General features: G+C 56.1%; 1 protein-coding gene and 1 non-coding gene across 9 annotated transcripts in view; both read left to right on the top strand.

Annotated features, from left to right (window-relative positions):
- Positions 1 to 14,886, top strand: part of AGAP1 (ArfGAP with GTPase domain, ankyrin repeat and PH domain 1) — a 520,801-nt gene that overhangs the window by 227,369 nt on the left and 278,546 nt on the right. The window lies entirely within an intron of this gene.
- TRNAS-GCU (transfer RNA serine (anticodon GCU)) lies at positions 7,466 to 7,541 on the top strand. Its single transcript has one exon. It is a non-coding gene; the product is annotated as a tRNA-Ser (tRNA).

The following is a 14,886-nucleotide window of genomic DNA, read 5'->3' as shown; positions in this document are numbered from 1 at the left end:
CTCCGTGCTGTCCGGTTACATCCGGATGTGGGACAAATAGCCCTAAACCGTTTCCTCTGGGTTCCGGATATATATAATAACACTTTTAAATAGTAACACCAACCCGTAAAAAAATGGCTCCTGAGGGCCCATGAAGCGGGCGCGTGGCTCAGCGGCGTCTCCCTAGGTAGAGTTTCCCCGAGACGGCCGGTGGTCTCTGGCCGGTGGTCATTTACCAATGATCTAAGTGCCTCTGCATTCCTTCCTCGTCCTTTCACCTGAAACACTTAAATCCCTCTTAAAAATATGACCCAAGTCCACTGAAGAGACTTTCTCCTGCGTGGAGATGACTCTATCGCACCCGTTGTCGCTTCCGTCCGTCCTTTCTCCTGGGCTCCTTGGCGATAAAGACGACATTCGTGCCCGGTGGTTACTAGCTGCCTCTTGAGCAAAACCGGAGTGCCCGCGTCTGGCTCGCGCAGCCGCGCCGCCCTGCAGGGAAACTGCCGGCTCGGGCGGCTGTGCGTCTGGAGACGGAACTTCACACGACGCCCCGTCTCTCTCCACAGTGCTCTTTCCCCCTTACGTGATGGCACGCGTCTAATTAAGAACCCACGTCTAGAAAGAAAAACCCTCAAGACAGAGACGTCAGGCGCCCCTGCCCCCCACGACCAGGGTCAGAGTCCCCGGCGTGTCATCTCCGGGCGGCTGTCAGCGGCCGGCCGGGAGTCCTTGCCACCGTGTGAGCGGTTCCGAGGAAGGCCGGCAGCGTCCGCAGGACCCAGGACCTCCCTCCATCACTGGGGTCATTCTGCCCGAGGCAGCGTGGATCTGGGGCACAGCAGGTCGGCTAAAGGGAACCCAAGACTCGGAAGAAACCTCAGCCTTCAGGAGCACAGCCCAGCAGTGGCTTGAGTCTGCGACGGCGTGTGGAGAGATGTCGCATTCCGCGTGGATGTCACCCCCGCGCTCCGGCATGGCGCCCGCTCTCAGGGCCGTGGAGAGCGTGATGGCGAGGGGCTCCCGGGCCCTTCGCCACGGCAGGTGCCCGCGTCTGCGTGGAGGCGCTTTGACTCCGGTGGGAACTCTTCAGTGAACCAGTGTTTCTCAGGGCGGGGGTGGGGTGGGAGGACAGGCGCTTGCTGCCCCTCCGCTGTGTCCCCCCCCCCCCCCGGGCCGGTTACTGGGCCACTGTTCACAGGAGCGGTGGCGGTCGGGGGCGTCCAGCCCTTCCTTCCGAGAGTCAGAGCCGCTTGTTCACGGACAGGATTTCCTCCCTGGAATTCTGGGAAGGACTGCGAGGTCGGCAGGTGGCCATGATGAGAAGATGGCGGCCGGGGAGGCGCCCGCAGCCTCGTCATAGAAACGAGGGCGGTTCAGAGGGGCGTCGGAGCTCGTGGGTCCCGGCAGGTGTCCCAGCTCGGGCCGTGGTGGGCGGTGACCCGGCATGAGTGGCCCCGTCGCAGGCTGGGGTCACCCACTGCTGGGCACAGAGTCGGGGAGGGGCAGAGCCACGCTCCGTGGGAGGCCGTTTGCATCCGTGGTGCCACCCTTGGGTGCCCCGGCGACAGGAACACGGTCACGAGAGCGCTGTCAGCTGCCGAGGACGCAGTCTCACCAGAAGAGTAAAAACCGCCCTCTGGGGTCACGACGTTCAGGACATTCTCTCCCGAGACAAGAAGCGGGTCCTCTTGAGGGTCCTGGTGCGGCACGAAGCAGCCCGGCCTTTGCCGTCCTTCACCCGGCTTTCTTCCTGGTTGGGAGGGCGGGGGGCGCCCGCTGAGGGCCGGCACCGGAGGGCGGGGGGCGCCCGCTGAGGGCCGGCCCCGGAGGGAGGGGGGCGCCCGCTGAGGGCCGGCCCCGGAGGGAGGGGGGCGCCCGCTGAGGGCCGGCCCCGGAGGGCGGGGGGCGCCCGCTGAGGGTCGGCACCGGAGGGCGGGGGGCGCCCGCTGAGGGCCGGCCCCGGAGGGCGGGGGGCGCCCGCTGAGGGCCGGCGCCGGAGGGCGGGGGGCGCCCGCTGAGGGCCGGCCCCGGAGGGCGGGGGGGCGCCCGCTGAGGGCCGGCACCGGGTGCCCGTCCCTCCTGTGACCCGCGTGTCTGGGCCAGCGCGTGGCCGCCCTCTCTGTGGCTCGCCGACTGTGCTCTGCTGTTCTGAGTTTTCGCTGGGGACTTGGAGGTGGAGGGACAGGACGTACGAGCCTTTACTTTGTTCTCACATTCTACGCCCGTGGTCCCTGTGCAGTTCATGGAGACGCAGGTCTCCAGGAAACGTTTCTGATGGGAAAGGTGCTGGAGACAGCGTCTGAGGAATTTGCGACCTAGCTTTTTCTCAGGAGGCGCGTTCCTGCCGTGTTCACGACACCGTGGCCTCGGGAGGTGGCCTGTCGGTTCCTCTAGGTCTCGGAGGTCCCCGGTGCTGGGGGAGCCATCACCGACATGGGTCCCTGTGCTGCTGCTGAGGAGACTGGTTTGTTTGTTTTTTGAGTGCTTAGTAGACGCTGATCAAGTGGCCAGCACTCAAACCTCGCTGTACGGCGCCTCACCGGCGCTGTGCCTTACGAATAGAAGGCACACCCTCCAGCAGCATCAAGACCAAACCCGCACTGCCCCGCGCTGGGCCTGCCCCTGTACACAGCAAGGAAACCGAGGCACAGAGCGGAGGTGGGGACTCCGTCCCTGTGAGCCGGGCGCCCACCGGCCTCCCCGCCACGCTCCCCGCCTTCGTTACACGGTCAGTGAGTGAGCTCCCGCCCCAGGTTTCTCCACGGGGCCACCAGCTGAAATCCTGACGAACTTGAGACGTTCACCCTGGAGGTACTCGGAACACAAAACTGCAGTCAGGAACGCTGGCGCGTCGTTTATTCCTAAAAGCCTCACGGGTACGATTCGCAGGCCACCCGTCACCTGCTACGGTTTGAGGTTGAGGTTTGTTTCTGGCTTGGCTTTTTGCCGCTGCTCTTGGGGCGTTTGTCGTCTGAAAAACAACATGGGGTTCGTCCTGTCTGCTTTCTGTACCGTCTGACGTCAACAGACCCCCTCCTAGCCTAGAGGGCCGCCCTAGACTGTGTCAAAGCCCTGGGCGGGCAGTTCTCATCAATATGTTCAGCCTCCCCTCCACCACCCCCCCATCAGCCCAGGCTGCTCAGAAAGGTCGGGCAAGTCCCAGCAGGGCCACCAGGTGGCAGTGTGGTCACGGCCGGAGATGCCCTGCGCTTGGCTTCTTTGGTTGTTGACATCATCCACCTGTGAGCCTCGCAGACGGAACATGGTGAATTAATGTGCCGCCTCCGTTTTAATGTGAAAGATGCAGTTGATTAAATTAGGCACCGGGGTGGACGTGATAGGAAACAGGAAGCTCATGGCGGAAGCACTGGGTCAGAGGGGGTGGGGGGGATTGGAGGGGGTCGGGGGGGGGTCAGCCAGCGGTCAACAGGGTTAGCCCCAACGTTCTGGCCCCTCGAGCTGCTGTGTAAGTCTGTTCCCGGTAGAAAACACTTTTACAGTGACATCTCCTTAGGGGCTGGCACGGCAAGGTGACCTTGGAGACGGCGTGATGGAACTGTCCACGGGAGGCTCAGCATCTTGGCATCGCCACGTCCGGCTGATGACGTTCCCAAGCCAGCCGCTGCGCCCTCCAGACCCCCCCCCCTCCCGGGTCCGCATGCCGCCGCGCTCGATTTTACTTCAAAAAGATCATTTTGTGAGGTTTTGTTTTTTTTGGGTTTTTTTTTTTGCAGCTTTAAAAATTAAGTTGAGGAATTTAGGTCCAAATAAAAAATTGAATAGCTACAGGTAACCGCAGAAGATGTTATTGGCAGATGCAGCAAAAAATATATTTCCCCAGAAAATTGGATTTTGCACATAAAAACTTAGTCATACTAATAAAGACAGGTCATTACCAGTTTTAAGCCAAATAAGCAAACTCCGAAAGAGGTGTACTGTCACCGTGACTGGCAGGGGGGTTCTGGCGTGTTGTGTTGTGTTTTCTCTGAGAGGCTTAAATCAGTCTGAGGTGCGCGGGCACACCCTGGGCTTGCTCAAATCATTCCCGTCCCCCTGACGGCGGGCGGAGTGGCTCGTGCCGCGTAATTTACGGCCCCGTGGCAAGGTATGTTTACATTTCAGCTGTGCCGCCGTGGAGCTAATGAGAAAGATAAGAAATTTATAGACCTCCGTGATTGATAGGATTACTGCCTCCGCATTAATTGAAATCTGAGCGCTCGCAGCTGTGTGGGCTCAATTTGGGGCTGGGGGGTGGGGGTGGCAGGTGGGGGGTGGGGGGAAATTACTTCAGATATGCTGCAAACTTTCCGATTTGCTTCCGAGCACCTGCAAGACGGTTTCCCTGCTGACAGACGGGTTGGTGGTGGACACCGTTGCTCCTTACCGGGGTGTTGGTAATTGCACGGAGGTAACGATGGTGTTTGCTCTGTCACCTCCCTGTGGTTGGCGGCGTCTCCACGGGCAGGGTGGGTGGAGGGGGGAGAGAAAAATTAAATACTGTGGCGTTTTTTAAATGGCTCTAAAATTTTTACATGGATGATAATAAAATTCTCTATGGTGACTCTTTGCTAAATATTCTCCGGACTATTTAAGACATTGGGGGGGCGAGTATAATAGTGGTCTGGGCCAGCCTGCAATATCCGTCATGTTCTTAAAATCTCCGCCAGTTGTATTTAATCTAACGTGTCTGAAGCAATCTCGGAGACCTTTCCTTACCTGTCATTTTTAAACATACCATTCTTGCGGAAGCGCGGTCTGGGGAAAATGTCTACATTTTCCCATTAAGTGCTTAAAAAGTCATAAAACTAAAGTCATTAGACTTCACTCATCAGGGCTGTATCAGGAGAAATATCTCTCGGTGCCATAAATCTGACCAAGGGTTCGACATTCATGTCCCCGGATCTGTTCCCTGGAAATGGACGTTTGAAGGTAAATTGCTTAAGTAGAGCCGTTTAAATTTTTAATACAATCTTATTGTAACGGTTAGCCAAATGATTAAAGTGCAAAGGGGCCTTATATGTTTTACAAGATTTATATAATAAATGTCCGGGATGCCTCCGCGATGCTGAATTATAGATGTTACGACAGCAAAAACGCTCCCGGAAAAGGCCAGAGAGGCACAGATGAAGAGCCAAGCCGTTATCGGAGGCTAAATCCTGCCGCCCGAGGGCAGGCGTCCGTTGTCCGTGCCCGAGTTTACAGTCTCCAGGCCTGGACGCGTCTGAAGCGAGGGAGTGCCCTTGGCTCCCCGGAGCCGTGCCGGTGCCGCATCCGGTGGGAGGTGCTTGGAAAGGACCCGGTAGGAGCAACCACTTCCATCCCCGGTGTGCCTTTGGGAGATGTCACCGTTCTCACCGATGTCCTTTTCTCCCCCTGCTGGGTCGCCTCTAGTCTATGAGGAATTCCTTCTGTGGGATCAGGGGGGCTTTTCTTGCCCGCCACACGCTGTTGACTCCCGGCAGCACCGGTCCTACTCCTCGCTGGTGACACAGCGTGTGCCCTTTGCCAGCCGGCCCTCAGCGGTTGTTGGCGGTGCGTTTGTGGTGACGGCCTGGGTGGGGCAGCAGTCCAGCGGATGGAGCCTGTTTTGCAGGGCAGCAAAATGCTATGGCTCGCTGCATTCTAATGCCCACTTTCCTTGCGGTGGGCAGGAGCCCCGGCCCCGCCGGATCCTCCAGGGCGGCCGCGACACCAGGCTCTCCCCGCTTTTTGTATTCTTGCCCATCGAAAGCGGAGTCTGTTGTCAAGACGAAGGCAATAATACCTTTACCATCTTTTCTCATTTATATATATATTATACACACACACACACACACACATATAGACACATATACATATATATAAATATCCGGATTTCTAAACCATCTTTGACGATGTCACCATGTAGCATGTTAGACTTCCTGGCTGAAACGTGCCTTGTACGGAAGTGTCTCATCCACAGACGTATTTTGAGGGTCGGCAGCAGAGGGGAGCGTTCCTCTCCAATCACTGTCTCTCAGCCTCGAGCCAGACACTAAGGAGTCGGGTAATTAACTAGCGCAGATGTGGGTTCTTTCTTTCTATCCCCGTGTTGGGTGTGTTCCCCTCCAAGGTGTGACTAGAAAGCTTGTACGTGGGCAGGTGCTCTGTAGTCCGTAGCATGGGCTGAGTGGGTGGGTGGGTAGCAGGGGCAGGGGATGAACTCAGGCCCCACCCACCAGCAAGAAAACACCTTCCTTTGAAAACTTAAAGTCACCAGGGATCCCTTCTTCTCTCTACCTACCACCCGTGCGTGGCGTGCAGGGCAGTATTGCGTGGTGACTTCCCACCGTTCTGTCGCCGAGGTAAACCTGCTGACGTGTGGAGATGAGGTGCCTTCCGCGCGTGTTCGCAAGGAGCTAGCTGTGCACACCTGCAGCGTCAGAAGGAGTCCCCGTCTGCCGCTCCCGGGCCGACAAAGTGTGGCCTGTGTTTGGGTGTCTGACACTGGAGCTGTTGGCATATACTTTGCAACTCTCGAGATCCGCGTGTAGGTTGAGGTATGAGAACCTCCTCTGTTATTCTGTGACCTGTTTCCAAAGTGTCCACCAGGGATTTGTTTCATTTTATTCTGTTTTGATGCCATTCTTTTCTCAGTGAGTTTGAACCATGACGTCCCCAAGAATGACATTCCCCAGTGCTTTGTTAATGCAAGATATTTTCTTAGAGGGGTGGCGTTAAAGCAAGACTTTGGATAAAGAAGAATGGATTATGAACTTACAGTCATTATAACCTTTCATCTGCCACTAACACCTGTACTTGTGGTCAAATAAATTTAGAAATAGGTTTAATGTTCTTAAAACGTGGGCCCTTTCTCGACCTAGAGGGACCAGAGGAATGAGTAACGATTGGGTGTGGGTGCACCCCCTTCTCCCAGGGACCTTCTAAGAGAGGCAGTGAAGGGCTGTTGTGCCCTGGCCGGCTGGCTCAGTGGTAGAGAGTCGGCTCAGCTTGTGGGTGTCCCGGGTTCAATCCCCAGTCAGGGCACACAGGAGAAGCACCCATCTGCTTCTCCAATCCTCCCCGTCCCCCTTCTCTCTCGCCTCCTCTCCCACAGCCATGGCTCAGATGTTTCTAGTAAGTTGGCCCCGGGTCAATGAGGATGGCTCCATGGCCTCACCTAAGGTGCTGAAATAGCTCAGTTGCTGAGTTAACGGAGGAGCCACCCCAGATGGGCAGAGCATCACCCAGTAGGGGGCTTGCAGGGTGGATTCAGGTCAAGGAGCACGCAGGAGTGTGTCTCTCTATGTTTCCTCCTCTCACAAAAAAAGAAAAAGAAACACCCGTGGCTATGAGGAAGTGGGAGGGGGTGGCGGGGGGGCACTAAGGACTTTCTATCGGGGAGCATACTCCGAATCTTCATTGTGACCTGAGTTACGGGGTGTTTGTCAAAAGTCATGGAAGGGTACAACTTAAGACTTGCATTTCCTGATATAGACATTGACTCTCAAGAAAGGGACCTTAGGCCCTGGCCGGTTGGCTCAGTGGTAGAGCATTGGCCTGCTGTGCAGGAGTCCCAGGTTCGATTCCTGGCCAGGGCACACAGGAGAGGCGCCCATCTGCTTCTCCACCCCTCCCCCTCTCCTTCCTCTCTGTCTCTCTCTTCCCCTCCCACAGCCAGGGCTCCATTGGAGCAAAGTTGTCCCAGGCAATGAGGATGGCTCCTTGGCCTCTGCCTCAGGTGCTAGAGTAGCTCTGGTTGCAGCAGAGCGACGCCCCAGATGGGCAGAGCATCGCCCCCTGGTGGGCGTGCTGGGTGGATCCCGGTTGGGCGTGTGCGGGAGTCTGTCTGACTGCCTCCCCATTTCCAACTTCAGAAAAATACAAAAAAAAAGAAAGGGACCTTAAACAGCTAACAAACGAGTTTAATTACGCCCCTCCTGAGCTGGGGAGGGGGAAAGGGAACTGATGTCTGCAGCATGCTATTTAAAATGCAACAAAAGTACGACAACGGGCAGATGGAGGGGGACTGAGTAAAGCGTGGGTAGCGACATGTCTCAACGATAGAATCCGGGCGGTGTGGAAACGGGCCTTCCCTCAGACTCTCAACCTTGACGCGTGCTTCCCATTGCACCCCAACAGCTGGGAGGTCAAACCAGTGGTTAATCCATTCAAAATGTTACTGTTGGTGTTTGACGTTACGATGGGCCCATGTAAACTGATTCTAGTGGGAAGAACTCTTCTCGCTCCTCAGTGGAGATGTGCAGTATTATTATAAGCCCTAATTTTTTTTTTATTTTAACGAGGCTTTCCAGAATGAAAATGGGTGCGTAGTCCCTTTAAGAATTTCAATAATTTGTAGAAACAGGAAGCAACAGCATGGGGGGGGATAGTTGGACTTTGTCACTGTTACTACTAAATCACAGCGGTCACACACTCAAAAAAATCAATCCGTATTCTCTGCCGAAGTCTAATTAACACTTAAACATTATTAGTCACAAACGTGAAATCTTGATCGGCAGTGACCTCAGGTATTCTAAATGTAAATAAAATTAGATTTAGAGCCCTTTTAATTACCCGAGGAGCTGTGAGTAATTACAGTGGCGATTGATAAACTTAATGTCTTGTTAAAGGGAGGGGAAAAGAAAAAGAAAGATTAACAAAAAAGCTTCTCTGTGCTATCTACTTAGCTCTTTGGTAACCACGGTCCGTGGAGAGAGTGGTCTCCCATTCTGTATTAACTCCGCAGAACGAGGTGTCATTTCCCTAAGTTCATGGAACTTACATGCGTGATGTCACCAAGGGCAGAGCTGACCCGGGGGAATCTAGTCTGTCTGGAAGGGTCGGTGTCTGGGTGGGGGTGGGGGTGGGGGCGTTAGGTAACGGTGATTGATGGGAGAGGGGAGACGGGCCGCTGACTTGACGCACAGAGCCTGTCGAAGACCAAGTGGAAATGTGTTTTGTCACCTCATCCTTCTTCCTAATTGCATCACAATGCAATGTGCAACCCAACCTGTGTGTCACTGTCACTCCTCCGAAGGCCTCTCTCGTGCAAGGGACCACTGCCGCCACTGGCTCATTAACACAGCCGGGGAGGAGGGGGATCATCGTCCCAGGTTCCAGCCCAGACGTCACCCTCCCCCATTTGAAGAAGAAAATGTCTTTTTTTTTTAATGGAGACTGTGGTAAGGATAATTATTTCTGGAGAGAGGGAAGCAGCTTCCGTTGGGATAGACAGGCCTGCTCTTCTTGAGAGGAAAGGGATCGCGGAAGGAGATCGTGCGTGTGGCCGAGGGGGTGGGGGCGGGGGTAGAGACGTTCTGAACTCCGCTTTTCTCTGTGAAGCACGTATGTCTTAAAACAGGAAGCAAATTAGGCCTGATACATTTGGTTAAGCCAGTATTAAACAATCAATTTTTATTTTTAAATTTTCTTTTTCCTTCCTTCCTTCCTTCCTTCCTTCCTTCCTTCCTTCCTTCCTTCCGTCCGTCCTTGAGAGACAGATAGGAAGGGAGAGAGATGAGAAGCATCAACTTGTTCATTGATTGCTTTCTCATACTTGCCTTGACCGGGACGGCGTCAGCTGAGCCCGTGACCCCTTGCTCAAGCCAGCGACCTTTGGGCTCAAGCCAGCAACCATGGGATCATATCGATGACCCTGCGCTCAAGCCATTGACCCTCTGCTCAAACGGCCAGCTCGGGGTTTCAAACCTGGGGTCTCCGCGTCCCAGCTTGCTGCTCTGTCCTCTGTGCCACTGCCCGGTCAGGCTCTAACGATACCAACTTTTAAAAAAAGAAAACCAGTCACTGCCCTTGACCGCACTTGTCTGGAGGCTCCTGATGTCAGAACCTGCTGACGGCCTCTTCTGTGCGGTAGATTCTCTTCTCTGGACCTTCTCCGTCTCCTCCCTTCTCTGGATTCTCGCGCGGTTCACTGACTGGGTGGATGGTGTCCCGTGACCGGTGTCACGTCTCAGTTTCCCGTGGCGTCTCTCCTCTCCTCACGTTTTCCGGTCCTCCCCACAGCCCCTCCCCTCCGTCTCGTCCGTCCTGATAGGCGATCGCCTTCCTCTGGTATCGTTGGAATGTTCCGGCGTTTCTCCCTGGCCCTCCCCTGCGCTCTGCCTGTAAACCGTGTCAGCCTGTGTCGTGACCTGTCACGGGTCCTCTTTAAAAAGCGTGGATCTGCAAGGGGAGCCCCGAGCCTCCCTGGCACACAGAGGCTGATGGCCCCCCCCACCCCGTGCAGACTCGGGGATCCCAGGGCAGGCGAGCCATGGGCCCCCCATGCAGACTCGGGGATCCCAGGGCAGGCGAGCCTTCCCCGGCAGGGGGGTGGCAGCCACCCTTCTGCTCCAGCGTCGCGTCGGCAGCCTGCTCGGCGAGTCAGCCTGATGAGTGAAGTGACAGATTCATTTCTCCCCTCTTTGTGTGGGCCATTCATCTTGCAGATCCGCGCCTGCCATCTAAATTGTATTGCCAATTTATTGGGGGCCGCACCGGCCTCGTCTGCAGAGATGCTGATTTGCATCCTCCGTGAGAATCGGCGAGAGAGAAAGTTAATCACCTCCAGGGCCCCTGGAGCAGATCCGTGCCGGGTGGGATCTCCGGAGCCTGCGGCAGGCTCTCTCATCGGAGTCTGGGTTCGAGTCCACGCTGAACTGGACCTTGGTTGGGGGCGTCGTCGTGTCCTCCAAGCCCTGGCCCGGACGCTTCGCTCTCTGAAAGGTCTTGAATGTGTGCCGTCAGGCCGAGCTGCGTGACCGCTGCCTTGACTCTGCTGGCTTGCGTTAACGGTGATTTGCTCGGCGACGCGGAGGAACTGTAGTGGAGGCGAGGTGGGCCTCATGGGGGAGACCCGGGCTGCCCTCTCCCTGCAGCACGAGAAGAGAGAGGCTGGCTTACCCCTGGGCTGCCGCGGTCCTGAAGGACAGGCCCTTTGTCTGTGGGGTCCAGGTGGCCGACCGGCATTCTGGCCCCGGTGTAGGCCCGTCAGTTTCCCACTCCTGTCGCCTGGAATCTCCCTGCGGGAGACTCCGAGTTGAGCTACCGGGGACCTGCGGCCCCTCCCACACCGCAAACAGGGCGGCAGACGTGTGGCATGACCACGCGCGTCCTGGCTCCCCCTTGGTCACTGTCATCGATGCTGAGCCCTCTGGGTCATGCGTGCCTCCGGACCTCGCCTGTGCCCGTGGTGGGGGGCTCAGCCCTGCATGTGAGTGACTGGTCGGAGGGGAAGTCGGGGGGTCAGGGGCAGAGCTGGGGGCCTCCTTCCTCCCCTCTGGTCCCTCCTGTGGTCCCTGCTCAGGAGCTGAGCAGCACGAGCTGGCAGAGGAGGACCCAGGGCCAGGGCCTGTCAGGAGGGCTGGCCCATCCCAGCATGGTGCCCTGCCCCTCTGGGCACCACCGAGCACCGGTTTTATGCCCAACGCCAGCTACGATGTGCCCCTTTCTGGACCTCCCGTTCTGAGGTCCTGGGCAGCCAGCCAGAGACACAGTGGAAGTCCTTCCGGCTGGAGTTAGACCAGGGCAAAGCCACCCTCCCCCGGGCGTGGTGAAGGCCTGGTGGAGTGGAAGTCCTTCTGGCTGGAGTTAGACCAGGGCAAAGCCACCCCTCCCCCGGGCATGGTGAAGGCCTGGTGGAGTGGAAGTCCTTCCGGCTGGAGTTAGACCAGGGCAAAGCCACCCCTCCCCCGGGCATGGTGAAGGCCTGGTGGAGTGGAAGTCCTTCCGGCTGGAGTTAGACCAGGGCAAAGCCACCCTCCCCCGGGCGTGGTGAAGGCCTGGTGGAGTGGAAGTCCTTCCGGCTGGAGTTAGACCAGGGCAAAGCCACCCTTCCCCCGGGCGTGGCGAAGGCCTGGTGGAGTCGGAGACTTTAAATTGGGGCAGCACACAGGGAGCCGCCCCTGCCAGGGGACCCAGGGCATGAGGGCCGACGTGGCACGGGCGTGGACGAGGGTGCTGGGGGCAGGCGATGCTGAACAGACAGACGGCACGTGTGTGAGCGAGCAGAGGGTCAGGGTGGGAGGGTCCCCCAGAGTGTCCAGGGCTGACCGGAGCCTGTGATGCCATCCTGGGGCGGGGCAGTCCACTGGCAGTGCCGTGTGGGACAGCTCCCTTTTCTCCCCGGGGAGATACGCTGATGGAAGCAGAGGAGGACGTTGGTGCTGCAAAGAGACACAGGAAGGAGGAATCGCGGTTCCTGCAGACTGGTCTCATGTTCCCCTCGCCACAGTAACAACTTTGTATCCGAATCGAGGATACATAAAAACAAGCACGACAGACCAAACTCTTATCCTTCCCTTCTCTGTGAAAGGAAGAGGGGACCCCAGCGGCCCCGGGCCAGGAGCAATGCCCTCTCATTCTCAGAACCTGAAATTAATGTCGGCAGTCTTGACTTTGCTCCATCCTGAAGGTAACTGTTTATTACAAGTCGGCATTTTAAACCCCGATTAATAGGAGCAATTAAACAATAGCTTCATTTCCAGCAAATTAACGGCCCTAATAGGTAATTGCGACATAAATGAAGATAAATTTGTTTTAATACAATGAGATTAAAAAAAATGAATACAGACAAGGACTGAGTCTCAGACGGAGAATTCAGGTTTCCGTCGCTTCGCGGAAAACTTGGAGCATGTTATCTCCGGGAGTTGAGCACGGGTTTGGGGTTCTCGCCGTGGCCGGTCTTGGATCAGAGGTCGTTCTCTCTGTCCTGTAATGGGCACGTGTCACAGCTCGGGCTGGGGTACGCCGAAAGTGCTCCCCACCCAAACCCTTTCCCCTCAAGACTTGCTGGGAGCGTGGGAGCCGCCAGGCAATGGCAGGCCCTTGGCCAGAGCCTGACACGGACCCAAAAAGCCACTGCCCAGACGAGCACCCCAGATTAATTTTATAACCGTTTGGTTATAAGCTACCTTTTTTTTTTCTTACTGTGATAATACTGCCCACAAAAATTAAGGGGTATTTTAAAATACTATAAATAGGAAGCAATAAAAAAAAAAAGAAGCATTTGATTTTTTTTTTTTTTTTTTTTTTTATTAAACAAGAACATCAGAAAAGCAAACGACCAGTCAGAGAAAGTTGTTTGATTATGCATAAGAGATGCAAAACCACCCTTTATTTCCTCGGTGGAAATGCACTCGACAAAAGGCTGGACATACTGGAGTGTCCGCCCGTCCCCCGGTCCCCTGATTTCTGTGAGCAGCGTAATTCGCAAACTTGTCCTGACGGCTTACAGTGTGTCTTGTTGAAACGTGGATGTGGCCGAGTCTGGCCTGTGTTCAGGATGGACGTGGTGTCCAGGCGCAGGGTGGTCTGGGACGGGCCGAGTCCGCCCCCGGGAGCACAGCTGGGTGGTTTCCAGGGGGGTGGCAGAAACGGTGGACACCTCGCGAGAACAAGGGTCTGAGTTTCCCCCGCGGTCACGGCGCCCACGTGGAGGTCTGGCATGCGTTAGAGAGCGGGGTTCTGGGCTGTCCTCCTACAAACCCACCCGTGAGCATCCTCGGGTTTTAGGGACCGCTTTGGAAGGTTTTAAGCTGTGAGGAGAGCATGTAGGCAAAACGACATCGCTGAGCTTCTATCCCTTCAAGGAGAACATCTTTGGGGAGCTTTGCCTCATCGCTGATCAGCCTAAAATTCAATATCCTACATGGAAAAATTCATTGGGCATAAGGGGAGTCACTGCAGTTTCAGATAGTAGCGTTCTCAAAACAAAATAGCGTTGTGCTTCTCTAAGCCGTGGGAGTGGGGGTCCCTGAGACCCGGCCCTGGGGGGCCTGCCCCCACACTGCTTGCTCCCGCGTCTGGGTCGAGATGGCCTGCAGCTTCCAGACCGCATGAGGTGTCCTTCCAGAGCATGGGTGGATCCTGCCTCTTGGCTGGGAGTAGTGTCGATGGCCTCCTATTGCCTTGAAGAGCATGTCCACCCTTGTCCCCCATCCCCATCTTTGCCTGGAGATCCCTAAACTGGGGTTCCCCCATCCTGTGCCTTCTCCCCCCAACCCTTCTCCTACGTCCTTGCCAGCCCCCCCCGCCCCCGTGGACCCTGTGTTGATTCGTTTACCCAGGTGGGCAGTGCCTGTCGGGTGTCAGGCCCACGTTGGCCCAGGGAGGTGGCAGCAGCACGGTGCCTGGCATTTGCAGAAGAGCCAGGAGGGCCGTCGGGTGGGCCCATTGTCTGGGTACTGAGCTGACTGTGTTCCTCAATGGGCAGCGCAGTTTGGCGGGATCTGTCTACCCAGGTGCGCAGGTGCCAGGGCCCCTGGGTGTCTGTCCTTGTGTCTGCTCCTTGTCACTAAGCATCAAATGACCCAGGAGACCTTCAAGAACGTATCCCCTCCCCTGTTCATTTTATCGGGGTTTTGGGGTTTTTTTGGCATAGTGTCCTCTACACTCCAAACAGAGGTAACCACACCCGAGTGGTGGGCATAGGGTCGTCACTGATGCAGAGGACACCCCCTTGACCGGTCATGAACTTGGAGGTTTCCGTGGGCGAGAGGAATATTCCACTCTGATTTCTCTTCGTTCCTGAGACACAAAATTCAGAACCACATAGATAATTTGGTAATTAATTTCTTCTTAATTAATAAGCGAGTTTAATGATCGCGCGACTGTAATTTAAAATTCGAGTTGAGACGTTGGGGGAGGGGGAACCTATTATTTGTTGCTGGAAGATTTACAGTCCCTGGCGCCTTACGTTATTTACGGCGTTCTCCGGCGGGCCCCTGCCCCCACCTGGTTCTAACAGGTGCAGCGAGTGCCGCCTTTGGGGGGGTTGGCACCCGGCGGAGGCAGAACGTGACACGATTCCTGGCCTCGCCTGGCTCTTAGTGTGGAATAAAGTTAGAGTCTCCAGCGGCTTGATTTTTACAAGTGTGTCTATTAGAAACATTTTAAATACTTTATGACCTTCACCATTCAGACGTAACTTTCTATCTAACATCG

This window comes from Saccopteryx bilineata, chromosome 5, assembly GCF_036850765.1.
Source record: "Saccopteryx bilineata isolate mSacBil1 chromosome 5, mSacBil1_pri_phased_curated, whole genome shotgun sequence".
In the NCBI taxonomy this organism is placed as follows: domain Eukaryota; kingdom Metazoa; phylum Chordata; class Mammalia; order Chiroptera; family Emballonuridae; genus Saccopteryx; species Saccopteryx bilineata.
Note: the sequence above shows the minus strand (reverse complement) of the source record. Positions and strands in the feature narration are given on the sequence as shown.